Source organism: Solanum verrucosum, unplaced genomic scaffold (assembly GCF_900185275.1).
Source record: "Solanum verrucosum unplaced genomic scaffold, falcon-dt-bn FXZP01000177.1, whole genome shotgun sequence".
Taxonomy (NCBI): Eukaryota; Viridiplantae; Streptophyta; class Magnoliopsida; order Solanales; family Solanaceae; genus Solanum; species Solanum verrucosum.
Window position 1 is genome coordinate 2,847,764 of NW_026020401.1, and position 20,374 is coordinate 2,868,137.

General features: G+C 37.6%; 2 pseudogenes; one reads left to right on the top strand and one right to left on the bottom strand.

Moving 5' to 3' along the window:
* Window positions 1-14,257: 14,257 nt before the first annotated feature.
* On the top strand, window positions 14,258-14,793 carry LOC125839925 (uncharacterized; annotated as a pseudogene).
* A 2,650-nt stretch (window positions 14,794-17,443) lies between these two features.
* Window positions 17,444-19,013, bottom strand: LOC125839926 (uncharacterized; annotated as a pseudogene).
* Window positions 19,014-20,374: the final 1,361 nt, after the last annotated feature.

Consider the following 20,374-nt stretch of genomic DNA (forward strand, 5'->3'; position numbering starts at 1 on the left):
CATCCTGATGAGGAAAAATGCATTTGAGAACCAACTGACCAATTTTAAATATTCTGGCTCTTACTTTCTTGTGGAAAACACGAATCATTCTCTGTCGATACAGTTGTCCATGAAAAACAACAATCATTTTCTTTTCATCAATCAATGTTAACTGATAAATCCGCTTGCGAACCCATTCAGCATCACTCAATTCAGTTTCTTGGATGATTCTCAATGAAGGTATTTCAACTTCTGTAAGTATAACCGCCTCTGTTCCATATACTAGCAAATATGAAATAGATCCAACTGATGTTCTGATAGTCGTTCGGTAACCGAACAAAGCATACGACAGCATCTCATGCCAACCTCTGCGATTATCAATCATTTTCCTCAAGATCTTCTTTATGTTGTTATTGACGGCTTCTACGGCTCCATTCATTTGGGGGCGATAAGCGGTCGGATTTCGGTGAGTAATCTTGAATAGTTCACATATCTCTCTTATCAAGTGACTGTTGAGATTCGCTCCATTATCAGTAATGATAGATTTCGATACTCCAAATATACATATCAAATAGTTGCGAACAAAATCAGCTATAACTTTCTTGGTCACTGACTTATACGAAGCTGCTTCCACCAACTTCGTGAAGTAGTCAATGGAGACCAAAATGAATCTGTGTCCGTTAGAGGCGGTTGGCTCTATTGGACCAATGAAATCCATGCCCCAGGCTACAAAAGGCCAACGTGAACTCATAGCATTGAGTTCATGAGGCGGGACTCGATTCAAATCACTATGCACTTGACATTTATGACATTTCTGCATAAACTTGCAACAATCATGCTCCATAGTCATCCAAAAATAACCGGCTCGAAGGATCTTTCTTGCCAAAGTGAGTCCATTCATGTGAGTACCACAAACTCCTGCATGTATTTGTTCTAGAAGCTTCGCAGTTTCACTAGTATTATCGCATCTGAGAAGACCTAAATCTGAAGTCCTTCTATAAAGCATTTCCCCACTTGCAAAGAAATTGATGGTCATACGACGTATCGATTTCTTCTGGTTGAACGTTGCATTCTCAGGATAAGTCCCGGTCTCTAAATACTTCTTGATGTCAAAATATCAAGGCAAACAATCTGGTTCCTCTTCAACATATGAACAATGGACAAGCTGCTCTTTTACCTCTATATCTAAGGGATCAATATAACTTGTATTTGAATGTTTAATCATCGAGGCAATGGTGGCGAGAGCATCAGCCAACTTATTTTGTGTCCTGGGAGTGTCTCTGAACTCAATCTTTCAGAATCTTATGCAAAACTTCTGTATATACTGCACGTACGGTGTTATCTTTAGGTTCTTCACGACCCATTCTCCTTGAATTTGATGAATCAGCAAGTTTGAATCTCAAATAACTAGAAGCTCATGAATGTTCATGTCGATTGCCATCTTTAAACCGATGATACAAGCTTCATATTCAGCCATGTTGTTTGTGCAATCACATCAATGTTTAGCCGCCATAGGGTAGTGCTGACCGGTTACTTACACTAAGACCGCTCCGATACTTTTACCTTGGTGGTTTGCCACTCCATTAAAAAATACTCTCCAACTAGGGTATGCCTCAGAAATATCTTTACCCACAAATGAAACTTCCTCATCGGTAAAATAAGTCTTGAACGGTTCGTACTCCTCATCGACTGGATTCTCTGCAAGATGATCAGCCAAGGCTTGTGCTTTTAGCGCCTTTTGTGCACATACACAATGTCAAACTCACTCAAAAGCATTTGTCATTTCGTCAACTTCTCGGTCGGCATTGCTTTCTGGAAAAAATATACTTCAACGGGTCTATCCTGGAAATAAGGTATGTGGTATAAGAAGACAAATAATGTCTCAACTTTTGAGTGATTCAAGTCAAAGCACAACATGTTCTCTCCAAAAGAGTGTAACGAGCCTCATATGGAGTGAACTTTTTGCTCAAGTAATAAATGGCTCGCTCCTTCTTCCCAGTCTCATTATGTTGACCAAGCACGCATCCCAATGCGTTATCCGAGACCGACAAATATAGCAATAACGGAATCCCTTCTCATGAAGGGACCAACACTGGTGGATTGGACAAATAGTTCTTGATGGTATCAAAAGCAGTTTGACATTCTCCGATCCACTTGGTCGAGACGTCTTTTTTCAATAACTTAAAGATAGGCTCACACACCATGGTGGATTGAACTATGAACCGGCTAATGTAGTTGAACCTTCCTAAAAAACTCATCACCTCTTTCTTGGTCTTCGAAGGAGGTAATTCTTGGATCGTCTTTATCTTGGAAGGGTCAAGCTCAATGCCCCTCCTGCTGACTACAAATCCCAATAGCTTGCCAGCTGGCACACCAAAAGCACACTTGGCGGGATTCAACTTCAAATTGTATCGACGTAGATGATCAAAGAATTTTCTCAAGTGAGTCAAGTGATCCGAAGTCTCGCGGGACTTGATTATGACATCATCTACATACACATCGATCTCCTTGTGAATCATATCGTGAAAAAATGGTCGTCATAGCCCTCGTGTAAGTAGTACCAGCATTTTTGAGACCAAAAGGCATCACCCGATAATGATATACTCCCCAAGGCGTAATGAAATTTGTCTTTTCTACATTTTCTTCGTCCACCAGGATCTGGTGGTAACCCGCATAACAATCCACAAATGACTGCATCTCATGCTTAGACAATTATTAATGAGAATGTGAATGTTTGGTACGGGAAAATTATCTTTCGGGCTTGCTTTGTTGAGATCCCGATAATCAACGCAAATTCTAATCTTTCTGTCTTTCTTGGCAACCGAAACAACGTTAGCTAACCAAGTCAGATATTGCGTCAATTCCATTACTTGAGACTCGATCTGCTTGGTAATCTCTTCTTTGATCTTTAAACTCAACTCAGGCTTGAACTTCTGAGTTTTTTATTTTGCAGGACTGAAATCTAGATTAATCGGCAATTTATAGGACACCATATTTATACTCAGCCTCGACATATCTGTGTAAGACCAAGCAAACATATCAATGTATCCTCTAATCAAATGAACTAGGTCTCTTCTTTGAGTTTCAGTCAGATGGACACTAATTCTGACTTCTTTGACACACTACTCATCTCCGAGATTCACAGTCTCAGTTTCTTCAAAATTTGGCTTGTGTTGATTCTCAAATTGTCGAAACTCTTCGGCAACATGTTCGGGTACCTCATTTTCTTCTTCACATTCCTCGCACTCATCATCACCTGCCTCATATCGTTCACTCGGTTCATGACATGAATGACATTGGCAGGTTTTAAATTAATATTACTGAAATCATAAACAAACAAAGTTAGGAAAGTAAAATGTAAACAAATAAGTAAACAAATTTTCGATAAAAGAGGCTTTCATTTAAACTGAAAAACAAGCACAAACTTTGGCCATGGCTAAGGGCCATTTTGCCTTTTTAAACATCACAAAGGAATTTAAAAACTTCAAACAAGTAAAAACTGCATGAAGGGCAGGTCTCAGGCCTTTTCCGGACTACCGCCGATTTTAAAAACAAACATAAACACATGTCTTTTCTACCAAGATGCATGGGAAATCAGGAGCGGTGTGGAGGTCCAGTTTTGCAATTGCTCCTCAAGTTCTGCATCACGAATTCTCGATGTCCCAGCATCTTCCTCGATGACCGCATCAATCTCCTCAAAAAGGCCCTACATTCCTTCTCCAAGACCATCATCATTGACATATCGTTGCACTGGGAATGATTGGTATAGATGAGGAATTGGCCTGGCTAATGCTCGATCAACACTCTTGTTCTTCATCTCTGCTTCGTCATCTGTTGGGACATACCCCAAACCAAACTTTGTTCATCTGGCGGGAACTTGAATAGGCTCGACAATTCCTTGGAAATGTTTCCCCAACCCGAAACCTGGTTCAAACCCATTCTGGAGCATGACAGTAGCAATCATCTTGTATACTGTAGGCATAAGAGGTTGTGGAGCCAAGTCATCACCGGTGTCATTTACCAACTCCATCGTGTAAAAATCACAACCTCGGGAGATATCATCAACGATCGGTGCATACCCATTAAAATGGTTCCCTTCACTATGAATGACCAATTCCTGGTCCTTTCAAACAAATTTCATCAGTTGGTGAAGGGTAGACGGCACTGCCCCAACCATGTGGATAAATGGTCTTCCCAGAAGCAAAGTGTAACTGGGGTTGATGTCCAACACCTAAAACTCCACATTGAATTCAGCAGGACCCATCTGAATATCCACGTTTACTGCCCTTATCTTGTCTCTCTGCACTCCATCGAAAGCTTTCACATTGACCTGGTTTTGTTGAACCTTTCCCAAGTCGAATTTCAGCTACTAAAAACGAGCAAATGTTGAGACCGGGCGCATCGTCGACCAAAACACAATTTATAACTTTGTCTCGGCATTTGATGGTGACGTGCAGAGCTTTGTTGTGCATCATACCTTCAAATGGCAGCTCTTCATCACAAAAACTAATTCGGTGTTCTCGAATGACCTGGTTTATCATGGCTACTAGATTGTCACTGTTAGTACCCACAGACACATAAGTATCATCCAAAGCCCTCATCAGAGTCTGCCTATGTAACTGTGAACTCATCAATAAGGCCCACACAGAGATTTGAGCCGGCATCTTCTCCAAATGCTTCACAATTGAATAATCTTTCGGCTGCATTTTTCTCCAGAAATCATCGACCTCGGCTTCACTGATCGGCCTTTTTGTTTGGTCCTTCTTCTGCACACCCGGGATCAACTCTTCTGGCATGTAGCACCTACCAGATCTGGTCATACCCTAGGTAACAACCGTTTCAATCACAAACTTTGGTCGGACAATTGTTACTCGTGGCACCAAGGCAACAACCTTCTCGGGTGTCAGAATCACAAATTCTTTCTTCTCTCTAATGCTCAACGAGGCTACAGCCCTTTCCAACTCATCAGGAACAATAGAAACTATTGCCTTTGTCATGCACCAATCATCATCTGTCTATATCATATTGATAGTGACGCCTCCATGATTTGGCAAAGGATTGTAATTGACATTGGGCGCGATTGTCTGAAGAGAGACCACGTTCTGGTCAATCAGGTCTTAGATTTTATGCTTCAGGTTGATACAATCCTAGGTATCATGTCCAACAATGTTGGAGTGATATGCACACCTCTGGTCAGGTCTGTAAAACTTTGAGCTAGTGTCAACCGGCTTGGTCCCCATTGGATGAATATATACTGCCGCAGTTAATCGCTCGAACAGCTTTGTTCAGCTTTTATTAAGCGGAATAAACATTCTAGCAGGCTTCTTCTAAAATCTAGGACGAAAGGGATCATAATTGCCTTGTTGCGGAGGAGGCATTTAACGATAATTTGTAGCATTTGGACGGGGGGCTTGATATCTGGGGTATGAGTTGGTTTGGTAATTTGGTTGTGGAGCTTGGTAGTTCGGAGGAAGGGGTATTTTGGTAAAGTGGAGCTGGAGTTTGGTACATTGGGGGAGGCGTTTGGTAATTTGTCTGCACGTTGGCACAGTTGGAGGCAGCATTTCGATAGTGATGAGATGGAGTCTGGTAAACTAGCAGGGGAGTTTGGTAGATAGGCGGGGGAATTTGGTGGCTAGGAGGGAGAGTATTTTGGTAACTGGGGGGATTGGTATTTTGGTAATCAACATGTGTATAACAAACCGGGTACGAACTCTGTGAAGGTCGAGAACGACCTTGGTATGCTGAGGATTTACTTGGGGTCTTTTTCCCCTCATAAGACATGGAAGACACAACTTCTCTTTTCTTCTTCAACAAACCCGAGGATTCGGGCGAGGCAGCAACTCGGGCAATCTTCCCGGTTCTTAATCTATCTTCGATAGTCTCACCTACTTTGACTATCTCAGCAAACTTAGCTCCAATGAGTAACATAATTCTATCATAATATTCGGGGTCTTGAACCCGCACAAATACTTCGACAATTTCCTTCTCAGACATAGGAGGCCGAACTCTAGCTACCTTCTTTCTCCATCTGTATGCAAATTCTCTATAACTTTCATTGGATTTTTGGTTCATTTTTTCCAAAGAATAACGATCAGGAACGATCTCTACATTGTAGGCGAATGTTCGATGAAGTCCTTAGCCAGAGAATTCCAGCTAGGCCATTATCTCGTTTCATGCGATGTAAACCATTTTAAAGCCTCTCCATTCAAACTTCGGCTAAAAAGCCGCATCAGTAAAGCTTCATCTCTTCCAACTCCCACGAGCTGGTCACAGTAGGCCCTTAAGTGCGCTAAGGGGTTCCCTATTCCTCTGAAAACATCGAACTTTGGCACCTTGAACCCTTCCGGGAGGTCTAAATTCGGATGAATGCATAAATCCTCATAACTCAAACCAGCGACTTCAGAAATACACTGCAACTCTTTCATGGCCTTTCAGATCTCTTCCTTCAGATACAGCTTGGCGGCCTCTTCCTTTGACCTCCATTCTCGCTCTCTCGCTCCTCATAGCGGTTGAGCTCAGAACCATTGGCGTCATACTCATTGGGGATCGGGTTTTGGAAAGTGGCTTTCTAAGGTAGGGGTGGAGCAATTGAGGGACTTTGGGCATTTTGAGTGGCTTGGTAGTTTTGAGGGAAAGTATGGGGGTTGGTATGTTGATTTTGGTGATGGAGGGAAGTGTGTGGATTGTTAATGTTTTGGGTTTTGAAGGGGTGGACCAGTTTGGAGGTTGGTATTTTGGGGAGGAAGTGGCACTTGGAGTTTGGTGTTTTGAGGAGGGGGTGGTGTCTGATAAAAGGTAAAGGCATAATGGGGATTTTGGGTGGTTAGGTCGATGATTGAGGGATTCTGAGTAAGATTGGAGGATGGATTTTGAGCCTGTTCTGCGTTCGAAGGAGGATAGTGAAGTGGCAGCCTTCCGTCTGCTAGAGCATTGAAAGCAAAAACCAGATTAGGCAAATCTTGCCTTCTCTGCATCTCGACCCGCATCTCAACGATCTGTTGCATCAACTGCACGATTAACTCGTTCTGATCGGTGATGACGGGCTGAGCCAGAAGCTGGTATCCTCAACATTATCGCCCATTGTTAACTTGCCCTTTCGAGAACTTTGACTGGGGAAGGAATCTGTAGGGCCTTTTGATCTTGTAAAATAGGGGTGTTCAGCCAGCTTATCAACACAGATCAGTTCTAACTACCTGTAGAGGAAAACAACTCAAAGGCAAATCTGTTAGTTTTGATTCAGGACAAAAAATGCAAAATATCACATAGAGGGCATATAAACACATAAGAGTTGCTTTGTTTGAGGACATATTAACCCACGAATAACGGGGACTGATTTTTTTGAACAAGCAGGAATTTGCTCGTTTTATTTTGAGGCTAGTGACTCAGAAATGCTAAATTGCATTGAGCTAGGGTCTTCTTACTGCATCTCTCGGCATCTGTTGATGTGAATTCAACATTTCCTTGTAGAATGAAGGGGAAAAGAAAATTTTAAAAAGATAGGGGCCGGGCCTTGAAAGGCTACCTATGTATCTCTGAAGGAGAATTCAGGTCCTACGTAATTCGAATACAAAAGAAATTTTCATTTTCATTTATTCATTTATGGTGATTACAAGGAAAGTGGAAAACAGATAATAAAGCTCCTAAAAGATAGATGGTGCCTTTATCAAAGCTTCTTCTTTCGATTGTCACATTAATCACGGAGGATAAACTCATATGCTTCGGGGGTGATTTTCTCATTCCCTTATTTCCACCGTCTCGGGAGAGAAGCCCTATAGACAATTTCCTCCTCAATATCTTCTTCAGTAGCTCCAGGGTAAGTGTCTTCGGGGCCACTATTGGCTTCTTGACCGAAGAAAGAGCATTTTCTGCGTACTTTCTGAAGCCTCATGGTTATATCATTGTTGAAAACATCATGTTCCTTCCGTATAGCAACCGTCTTCTCGTTTATGATAGCATATCTTGTCATCTTAGCTGCCAACTCCTCATCTAGTGCCGCATTTGCGGCTCATGCGATAGCGGTGGCGATCTCCACTTCTATTCTCCTTTCTCTAGTTTGTTGGATCTCCTGTCTGAGTCGATGCAGTTTCATCCTTAAATCCTCTTCAGTCGTTTTCACCTCGACATTCTTACCTTTTTCTATCTTAGCAGCAATTTTACCTTTCTTGAGATGATAGAGTAATGTTTTAGGATTTGGCAATAAGATTTTATTTCTGGCTAAGAAACTCAAGACTCGTGGAATTTTGGTCGAACATTTTGGTAGTGACTTGTATTTAGAATTGTGGAGATTTTCAGAAAACTTTCGAAAAGGAGTGGGCTAAAAAACGTCCTCATTCAAAGCAACATATCATATAAATAGTTAAAGCACACATGCATATATCGCGTCCTAAATATATATGTGACCCTTTTGTGCCAAGGGTAGGCCTTGCGATTTTGAATGATGTATTGAGCCATTTGAAACAAATTGTTGCACCCCCCAAAATAAGATTCATAAACAATAGAGAATTCATCACAAAGTTAAGCAAAGGAATACATCTTGTAGGGAAGGGATAAACTGCAAATACAATAACATCAATCTCATGCACGGGAATAAGATCACTAAAAGGCTGAAAGTCCAACTCCTCCTCTTGCTTTTTCCACTTCTTCGCGAATAAGGAACTTGCTAATCATCACATGTGACTCAGTGAACACAGCTTTGGAAGACATCGATACGCCCTGGAGAGTGTTAAGCTGATCATCCAAGTTTGAGTCCAAATGTACCAGGCAGGCTCTTGCGTTAGCTAACTCTTGTGTGGCAAAGGCTAAGGCCCTTTGGCTTTCATATTCTCGATGTTGGAACTCTTATTCCCCACGCATGTATTCTTGCTCCCTATGTTGAAACTCTTGCTCCCTTCGGTCCCATTCCTGCTGAAAGTGGTAGGCTTGGATTTGGAGCCTTACTCGGACATCTTCAATCTGTTGGCCCGTGTGTGACGTCGGGTCAAGTGTACCACATAGATCATCTTGCAACCATTTTTTGTATTCGTCAACATACCCAGCTTCATATCTGTCTTCGGCCATGCTTTCTTTTAGATTGACCCGCTCGTCCCACTCATCGAGAATTTCCTTGGCATGAGGTATCTTGTCGCACCCGTTGTAGTTAAAGACGTAGCGGCTAGTGTCTCATTTGAAAGGTAGAATTTGCCTTCTGCCGAATTGTCGCAATACCCTACTAGGGTGATAGGGTTGTAGGGTTGTACCCCTTTAATGCCAGGAAGGATTAGGAAAAGACACTTAGCCCCCTGAACAACTATTTTTTCTGACATGAAATCTTGAAACATCCATTGTATGTTCCATCTTTTATGTCGTGGAAGACTTTAGCCCATGTTTCCCTCGTGCTGTGAATCTTGAACTTGTTGATGCTCAAATAGAACTCATAGTGGTCGAGGTGTCTTTCTTTTTGTGGTTCGGCCAATTTCTGAGGTGTTTAGACAGCCATCAGTGCAGTAAGATATTACATCCTTGAAAAAATGAAGATCCATTTTTGCATTGACCCAAAGATCGGTAGATGTCAGCCACAATGATCGGGGCCAGATTGAAGCACTTCTTGACTTGTCCCTTTTTACTAACACCTTAAAGATGGCGTGAGTTACCATGACAATCCGAGTATTAATTTCATTCCCTTCGTCCTGAGGGAATACCATTGTTCCTAAGAGACATACGGCAAACGCTAGGGTTTGAGGTTTGACTCCAACTACTGCGACTGAGAAACTCATTTAAAAAATTCTTATAATAGTTCTCGTGTCTCCATCGTTCTTAGAATCTCACAAACGGAATGTTCAGAGTGTCTAGCCAGTATGCATTTACCAGCAATAACATGTTCTTCAGTTCTTTGCTGGTTGGCTTATCTGGTAGCAAAACGTGATGATCTGGATGATTTTTTCCTTTTCTGGCACATTCCGACATTGTCTAAGCAATCTTTGATTTCTTCAACAGTTGGTGTCATTTCAACATCTCTGAAGTGAAACACCATCCTCTTATCATCCCAAAATCGAGTGACCACCTCAAAAAACTTAGGCCAAACTTTGAGATTCATTATCGACGGGAGGTGACTCAAGTGAATGGAAAGTTCACTTTTCAAATATGCATTGAGATTGTACCACCATACACGAAGGAGGTTAGGCGTCTCGATGACCATTTTAAAACTCAAGTATTGCTTGGCCATCTACAAAAACATACAATTAGATACCCCCAAACCCATGACATAATAATTTGTCAAACAGTGCATACATCCTTCAAACACGTAAGTATGAACGATCGTTCGGGCCGTAGTCCCTTTGGACTCAAGGTGGTCCTTTTAATGGGCCCAACACGCTTTGGGTGTTGGGTCATCTTAAGCCAATGCGCTAAATTTTGTGATTTAGTTTCGCTCTACACTAGTTTTGACTAAGAGTGACTTTGTTTATAGTGGAGAGGTGACCCAAATGGACTACTTGGGCTGGAACAGTTAACGACCGCTGACTATTCAGTAGCCAACTATATTTGTTAGGGTGCCCCGTATACAATTTGGTTAACCAACGATTGTGGCCCGCATAATCGTCTTTTAAATGGAAAATTAAAATAAATGTCGTTTGACGGAGTATGTCATGCCATTAATGCGACAGTTCAATAAATACGATAAATAAAACAAGTAGACAGCTAAAAACACATAGCCAAATAAATTAATCTGAAGGTTAGAACCATTCAAATCCCCAGCAGAATTGTCATTTCTGTTTTACTCGAAAATATAAATAAAAAAAATGACTGAGTTTTCAAAAAATCGACGAAACTTATGATTTAAGAGAAATCAAATTTCCAAAAGAACAGAGTCGCCACTTAATATTTAGTAAAAATCAAGAAAAATTTAAGGTTTTCAAAAGACTCAAACAAATAAAATCTATTGAAAAAAAAGGTCTGAAGTTCAATGTACATTCCGATAAGGTGTTAGGCCCTCTTAATGTCCGCTAACTTACGATTGACCGGCGATTTGACTAAAAATGACTTTGACTAATTTTTTGAGAAAATATTAACTAAGTGAAAAGAAATTCGCTTTTTATTTATTATTTATTTATTACATCTTTTATTATTATAATTTTATTTTTATTTTTTCATTTTAAAAAAAATATTTTTAATTAAGTAAAGAACTCATTTTCATTTATTTTTATTCTTTATACTTATTACTATTATTTTTTTTATTAATTATTTTAAGTGGAAATATATATAAAAACAAAGGGGGGGGGGGGGGGGGTCATTCTAAAGGGAAATAACTTAAGTGTTGATAATACCAAAATTGAAATGGAAGGTAGGTAAATAAAATATGTATAAAATAAATGTTTATATTTTTGAATACAAAAGTGAAATAGCTATCTATGGAAATTTAATTAGATCACACCATAAAATAAATAAAGTTAGTCAAATACACTAAAATAAATAAGATAGGGAAAGGAAATAATCAAATTTGGGCCTTTGACCCAAATTTCACAAATCTTGGACTCTGCTGAAATTTCCTTGGACCTCCCCCCCCCCCCTTTTTCATTCTCATTTGTCTTGATATACAGTAGGTGTATATTCGATGTATACATAATGTATACAACTGATTCTTGAACTCCCGAACCTCTATTTTATTTGGACTTTGTATTTTTTGCATTTTCACCTGCTTTCCCGTATTTTTGAACCTGTATAATGTTATTTTTTGATTGTATACCAATGTATACAACGGGTATATCAGTGTATACAACCCCTTCTTTGGGCTTTCCGGACACCTATAATTCAATGTTTCAACCCATGTATCACTCTCCAGCCATGTTCGTCATTTTGGGACTCGGTTGACTCGATAAAAATAGAGAATTAGGCCTTTATGGCCCAACGAAAAATGCAAACGGGTAAACCGAATCCAAATGGATTCACTCGGGATATTCACATGAAGCAAGAGGAAAGAATGAATTAGTGTATGCTAATAATATGTATATTAATACAACTTAATCGCAAAGAGAGCAGCCCACTAGAAGTCAAAATTTATAACATGACCAGATCTTTTAAAGAGACATATTTACGATTCAAAGAATCATGACTATAAATGGGGAAATCAACACATGCAAGCATATTGCTTTCAACACATGGAAATAAATAGGACAACCACTAATCAGGAATTCAAATTGAAAAGGTAAAGGAGGGGACAAGTACTCTCATGATTTTAAACGGAACATTAGCTAAATTGGACTGAATGAGGAAACTAGAAACCTTCTTCTATCGATCTAATACATCTTAAAACACAATCATGAACATACAACTACGAACACCTAAATAAATAAGTTATGGGTATACCAGAATATAGACAAAAATATACGTCACCAACAATACTAGACACGATCATTTCATCCTCCTTATAATTTTTTTTTTAGGATGCAAATGATTAAGAAATAGACTTGGAGACTATACCCAAAGCAAAGGAAAGAACAACAATCGACCTATGAATCAACATCTCACATATGAGGCTTTACTTATTATCCATAAATAACAACATTCAAACAAACACGATTACTCAAAGATAGAAGCACAAGAATCTAAGGAAGTCTAGACATATAACTAAAGACACCATTCCATTTTTAACATTAACAACATTCCACGGCCAGTAAAAGAATCAATCAGCAACTAATTCCACACCAGGGATCTAGCATTCATTAGGCAAAGAGATGTGTCAACATCATCATTCTAACATTGCCTCCTCAACAATACTCTTGTTAAGAACATAAACCAAATCAAAGAAGGAATTGCGAACTATAACAGCAAGCGAAGAGGATTTTACCTCTTTTCAGGCAGCGAGTTGGGACGAGGATGAGCAGGGACGAGCTTCCACGATCTCAAAAGAAAACTCAACGAACTTTCTTTTTCCGACGACCCACAAACAAGGAAAGAAACGAGTATCTCCGATGTGTTTCTAAAGGGAATTTTTGTTGTTTTTGAAGTTCTTTTCTTTGGAAAATCTTTCAAAATATCTCTCAACTTAAAAAAAAAAACATAAACTAGACTCTCTGCTCCAAAATATATCTCCAAAAAAAAATCCCCCCCTCTCATATCGAAATAGTAGTGGGTTATATAGATGGATGCTAGGATTCTGACCTTGGAGGGAAAGGGATCAAAAGTCGGATTCTAGGGCCCAATTCGAAATTCAAAACTCCAAAACCTTTCACTAATTTAGGGAGACGACATTTTCTTACAATTTTGCCCAATTCCAAAAGAGCAAAGGGCGAATCGACGATTGATTTGCATTCCTCGTCCTTACTATGCCACGTTGCTCGATATCGAGTCAAAAGGATGGAAACGTGTGCCTTTATTTCCTGTTATTGCGACTGCACTGGTTTGAGAGATGTTGAGGAAGGAGACAAGGAGAAACAGAGTACCGTCTATGCGCGTACTGATTTATGCGTGCTCACGCATATTGACGTCGTGTATCTTGATGCGTATAGTTGGTTGATTTGGTGTCGTTTGCTGCTATTTGGGCTGTCATTTCGATCGTTGTTAACGTTGGAGAAGAAGAAAAAACGTGGTGGAGTCGATCGAGTATTGGGTAAAAGGAAGCGGGTGGGTTGAGGAATTGTTGTGCTTATGCAGTTGCTGGAAATTGCACTGCTGCTGGGCCTGGGTCGGCTGTAATTAGGAGGAAAGTTGGAATTGAAAACGGAATGGGCTGAGGGAAGAGAAAATGGGCCGCTGGGAATGGAAGGGCTGCTAGAAATTTAAAGAAAGGCCCAAAATTTAGTCTTAAAATGGGTTTGAGCAAAATGTTAGATTAGGCTAAAATTGTAATTAGATAATGGCCTAAATAAAGTTCAAAGGTAACCAAATCGGAATTAATCGATGAATTTGGTCGAAATTTAAACAAAATGAATTAATACAAATTAATTAATGAACTTCTCAATCTTAACAAAATAAAATAATTAATTCAATTATAAACCAATTAATTTATAAAATTAACAATAATTTAGACTAAACTAATTTTAATAGAATATTTAAAATAAATCCTTTTGAGATGATTTTCGAATATTTATGAAACATAACAATTATATCTATAAAATTATATGAAGTATATTTTCTATTTATAAATTATAAAAATTGACTAGATCACTTAAAATGACTTTGGAAAATAATTAAATTTTATAAAACTAATTGTTCTAAATTGCTCCGGAAATTAAGAAGCTCGTGAATTATTTCCTATCGAGGAAGGTCAAAATTGGGTGTCAACAAGTTCAATTTTCCCTCGATGGTTGAAAGCGTAGGAAATTGTGAAACATTGCTTGGTAGATTGTCAATTTGCAAAACAATGTTGGATTCAATCAAATTTTGGTTGGCATGATGTACTAGGAGATTTTGTGGCGTTGTTTGAAGAGCAAAGAAAGTGCAATGCAAAAATAAAAATAGAGGAAACAATCATGATTTTGTGGAGCTTATGGGAAGCCAGAAATAATTTATGTTGGAATAATAAATAAAATGTGTCCGCAGCCACTTTGTATCGTGCGAAGATGGAGCTAGAGGAATGAAGGAGCGCCAATTCAGGAGCCGAGATGACTGTTGCTGCTACAAAAATGATAACTAAATGGGAGCGACCTCTGCTTGACACAATTAAATGTAACATGTACCGATGCCTCTTATGATATCAATATCGATTTGGCGGGGATATGCATGGTGCTACGTGATCACTTGAGTCAATTTATTGTTGGAAAAAAATTATTTCTTGACCGTGTGGCTAGCCCGTTGTTGGCCAAGATCATAGGGGTGCGTAGGCTCTTAGTTGGTTGAAGGACCGATTCAGTAGAACGAGGTTGGTTGTGGAAACTAATAATTTACTTGTGAGGCAAGCTCTAGAAGAAAACTTGGTGAATTACACTTATTTTGATTCTTTAGTTTTTTATTGTAAAACTCTTATCAAAGAGTTACCTTTTCTCTCTTTGTCGATTGTTAAGAAATTAGCAAATCAGGTTGCTCATTATCTTGCTAGAGCCTCTGTTTCTATTTCTAGTTCGATGGAGTGGGATACTAACCCTCTATCTCTCATTACTGATGTACTTATTTTCGATTTAAATAATACATGATGAAAGAGCCATTTCAAAAACAAACAAAAAAAACTTTATTAATTACTAAATTAACAAATAATCCAGTAGTATATCCGCTATGACTTAGTAAAGTACTTTCTTTTAGTAATACCATCCCACTTCTTTGCTATGGCAAGATTAAGGATTTGTTTGATCATGATAATTATTCTCAGTTTTAGGATTTTTATTTTATTTTAATGAAAAATCACTATTTTGATCATGAAATTTTCAAATATGACTTGAAGTTAAACATATTTTCCAGTTATCTATTAGCATTATTTTAGAAATTGATTGAGAAAAAAGGGGAGGATTATATTATATTTCTTCATCTATGGAAAGTAAGTGTTTTGTTTTGCTACTTTTGACATATCAATGTTTAGATATGATACATAAACGTACCTTTTAAATTGACCTCATCTTGTATTTATGTCTTCCAATTTTGGATGTGCATAAGTAGACACTTAAATTTGTATAAAATTAAATAAGTAAACACACATGTCTTACGTGACATAATACACGTAGGACGTCATGTAGGATGGAGAATTATCATGTAGAATGCCACATAGGACATGCATGTCTACTTGCTCAATTATATACAAATTTAAGTGTCTACTTGTACACACCCAAAATTGAAGGGCATAAACTATAGATGCCAATTGAGACCAAATCAAAAGGACATTTTTATATATTATGCCCAATGTAAGATTGTTGAGTTAATAAAAGTTCTCAAATTGTTATTAGTTTGGACCTACATTCCACATGTTTATCAAAGAAAAGGCCACACACAACTTGTGTGAGACTTGAGTAAGTATTTTCCCTCAACAGAATGATGTATTGATTCTGGTTGAATCCAATTTTTATTGGGTCGAAATGGATTGAGCTAATGAATAAACGGGTCAATAATTCGCCCAAACTTAAATGTATTGGACAAATTGAGTTTCATTTTGCCAGCCTTGATACAATATACACATAGGGGCAGCAAGGACCACTACCTCCCTATTATGTCATCACTAAATTAGTCACTTGGTCAGTCACTTACTAGTTCACAATTCTACTTAATTTGGTTAATTAACAGTAAGACATAAAAACAAGAGATAGATGAAATGAATTAACAATCCTCAATTAAGAAGAAGATAAATAAATGTGATAAATTGAGGGAAAAAAGGCTAACATTAATTAGAAAATATCCAGAACTTCTAATATATATGAAGTTGTTGGCCCTCCTAGGCATAATGATGAGAAATGCATTCATATTTAAGTTTTCTAATTTCTAAAATGTCAGACAATATATATATATATATATATTCAATAGAATATGTCTGTGGGAGTGATAATTAAACTATCCATCCCAAGCTTTACCTGGCCTGCACGTTCCTTCTCTAGCTGGTAATAAAATCAAAAGTGTAATACGTGTTCTTTCTCTATCGAAACAACAACAATAATTAATTCCACAAAATAAGATTTGGAAATGATAGAATATTCTTTCTCTAGGATCTGTAATGAGTCTTATACGATATAATACATGTAAGATATCATGTATGACAAAAATTATTATGTATGATGTCATGTAGAATGTGTGTATATATTTATTCAATTTAATACAAATCTAAGTATCTACTTATGCACTCAAAATTAAAGGACATAAATATGAACCAATTAAGAAGCACGAGATAGAACTAACTCTCAGAATTTAGGATAATTTGGTTGGCTCTTCATATCTACAATGAGCTAAGCTGATGTGTTGCATAGAAAATGAGTACATAGAAAATTCACAAATTTACAGGTCAAATCACATTGAATGTTGACAATTATTTTTTTGTCTTCAGACTTGGGAAATATTTTTTTGGACGGCCTTTGCTAATTAAGGACTATCCTATTTTCCTTGATTTTAATTTCATTTATAGATAACAAAGAAAGGATAATATATATTTGGTGGCCACTCGTACATATATATATCGCAGACCACGTAGTATAATTTCATGAAGAGTTTTTGAATAGTGCGTGAATCAAGCGTATCTTGAATTATATGTGATATATATGAATTCTCATTCAATTTGAGATATATAGAAAACTCAATATCAGAACTAATCACGATTCCTCAAAATTCGTGTCATTGCTACTTTTAAGAGATAAATTAGTGATCGGACAAGATTTGATTTGTCAATTTTCTTTGCATCTCCTTTTTATTGAATATTTATTTTATTGAAGTGTTTGTAGTGGTAAAAAAACAATTTTTTTTAAAACAATTTTATCACTAGACAGTGTCTATCGGTCTTTTATTAAACATAAAAAATATTAATAAGGACAAGTACAAGCAATGGGGGCTAAGTCTTACCTTACTAATCCTAATAAAGTACCTAACTTCTGCTACCTAACAAACATGAAGAAAATAAGAGCTAGAGAGAACTAAGTATTTTTTTATCATCACAGAGTTTGTAATACACTCCATGATGATATTACAAATAAGGATGCTTAAATAATGTAAAAATATGTCAATCAAGAAGAAAGTTGAGTTATCAGCCTCAAACTTTCTATTACTAAAGCATGAATTAAAAAAGATTGATTGTCCATCAAAAGTAACTTGAAGTATTTTTCTTTTGTCTTCTTCTTCAACCTATCCAACAACACTTGATGATTCATACATTCTTTATGGATTTATTGGATCTAGTTGAACCTATTGATATTGTCAAATGGTTTTGCTTTGTCTGTCGCATCGGTAGGTGCCTTGGAACAAACTCCTCAGTCATTTTACCGTCCCAACTATGTTGCCTTCCATATGTCTTCTTTTTGCTTTTTTTGCTTCCACTTCTTTGTTGCCCAGGTGATATATCCCCTTCCCTAGCCACTCTATCAAAGAAAATGTCCAACATATTGTCTTCCTCATCTTCATCAAAAGAATCCTCACCCAAATCCACTCCATCTTCATCAAGAGAATCCTCACCCACATCAATTGTATTTGACACTAAGGCACTTGACCCATTCTTCCTTGCAAGCACACATTTAGGCACAAATATAGGAGCTTCTGGACTTAATTTGCTATTTAAAGCAGATGGTGAGACTTGTTTTTCTTGGATCAAATCGTAGTCATTCTCTGTTAACCTTACTTGCTTTCTAGTAGTCTTCAATAAAACATCAAAGCTATTCGAACATAGTAGGTATCTTGAGGCATTACTAGTATCTTGCCTTTTCTCACTGTCATGAAAATTCCCAGTCGGACCCTTTTCACTACATGGAGAATTATTTTGACTAGTAGGGGAAAGGCTCCGACTACTAGTTGATATTTTGTGTGCAACCAGTGTCCAATTTTAGTTGATTCTCGTTTTCAACTTGCAAAACATGCTGCCCAGAATTTTCAGCATCTTCAACATTAGATGTATCCATTATTTTTTGTCCTGAATCCATTAATTTTTGCCTTGAATCAATTCGCAGCGCATCAACCCCAACACTTGGTGTTCCCCCTGCGTTTTTAGTTGCATCAGACATCAAATTCATCCATGTTGGTTATTGCAATCACCTTTATTTTTGGTAGTTGTTTGAACAACAATATTACTTGTATCAACATCCATTGAGTTTACACGATTTTGCTCGAAAGTGAAAGCAACCAATTGTCAATAAAAAGAAGTAGCTTTACTTTGATCGACATTTACAGTCTTTCTTTTTTCATTTAATATCTCTCTCGCATCACCTTGATACTTTTCACTATCGGTAGTACCTTTTAAAGCACCTTCAATGGTATCATCAATTTGTTTGTTATTTTGATTTCTTTTCGAAATCAAACGACAACTATCTTCATAATGACCTTGGTGCTTACAAATAATTGCAATACAAAGGTAGATTATCATATACAATCTCCTGAAAAACCTCGATCAACTTACCAGATTTTCCATCCACAAACTGCAACCTTATACGATTTGGAAGCTTTTCCATTAGATCAAGTATAACCTTGACCCTAGCTGTGCTAGGTCTTGACTTGATTTGAGTAGCTTTATCTATAGCTATTGGTTTCCCAACTGCTGATGCTATAGACAACAAAGACTTCTTTGTAAACAAATATGGAGATAAGTTCGGTAAAGAAATTCAAACCATAGCTAACGTCGTTTCCTCCTTAGGGTTATATCCAATGGACCATGGAAAAACCTTACATTGGTACTCCTCTCCATTGTTGAGAATATAATTAACTGAACGAGATAAAGCTAGTACATAATCTTCATATAGATCAAACCTCAACAAAAATTGTCTTGGAGCAAGTAAGCCAATTAAACAATTGCCCTTGGTACCAAGATGTTTCGGTAAAATTGACCTTAATACCTTCAAATCTGGCACACCATGGGATAATTTAAACACTACTGCTTGATGTAATCCCTCTTCAATCATAAAGTCTTGCCTTTCCTCCATTGAAAACGTGATAGTAGGTTCTCCATGAATTGTTTCGATTGAATTTACAATTGTTTTAAGTTAATTAGGGCAGATTATTTAGGATTTATAGTATTGGAATTGAAAAGGGTGGCGTATGTGGTGGTTTGGGGTGATGGAGCGGGCTGGACAACCTCGAAAGGAGGCCGTCCAGTGGCCGTAGCAACCATGACTGCTGCCTGCCGACCTAGGGTTTGAAAAGTAGTCCCCGTAATCCGTGCTTTTTCGTGAGTGTGCTTGTTTCTTCTGGTTATGATTATCTATGGTAAAAAACAATTAATATCAAGGATAAGATGAAAAAAAAAGTATTAATTTTATCTTGAGTTTTTAAAATGATACAATCGATATTTGAGATGAATTGTTTTAACAGTTTTGATGTTTATACATATTCCGTTCATGTCCACCCTTGACCATGCATATCCAATGGCGGAGCTATATACATTTGACGGGTATCAATCGATATTCCTTTGTGAGAAAATTACACTAACGTTATTAAACAAATATATGTTATATATTGATATTCTTTGACTTCAATACAATCTAACTTTTTTTATATTTTAATATTTCTTAATTAAAATTCTGACTTCGTTACTGTACATGTTCAAGGTGAGTTAATTGCAAAAATTGGAGACCGCATATCTAGAGGGGGGAAGCAATTAATTGATGATAAGTAGGTTGATTGATACGCATTTGTTATTTGGATTCTTCCAAAAAGAAACAAAACTAGCTAGCTACCTTGCACTTTCCGTACTCGCAATCCTAGTTATTCTCTTCTTCTGTCTTTTTGTCCGACTTGTGCGAGTCTAAATATCGTACCATTTTTGTTTAAATTGTAGCAGGTATATGATCAGAGCGAGTTGTTTAAATAATAAGTA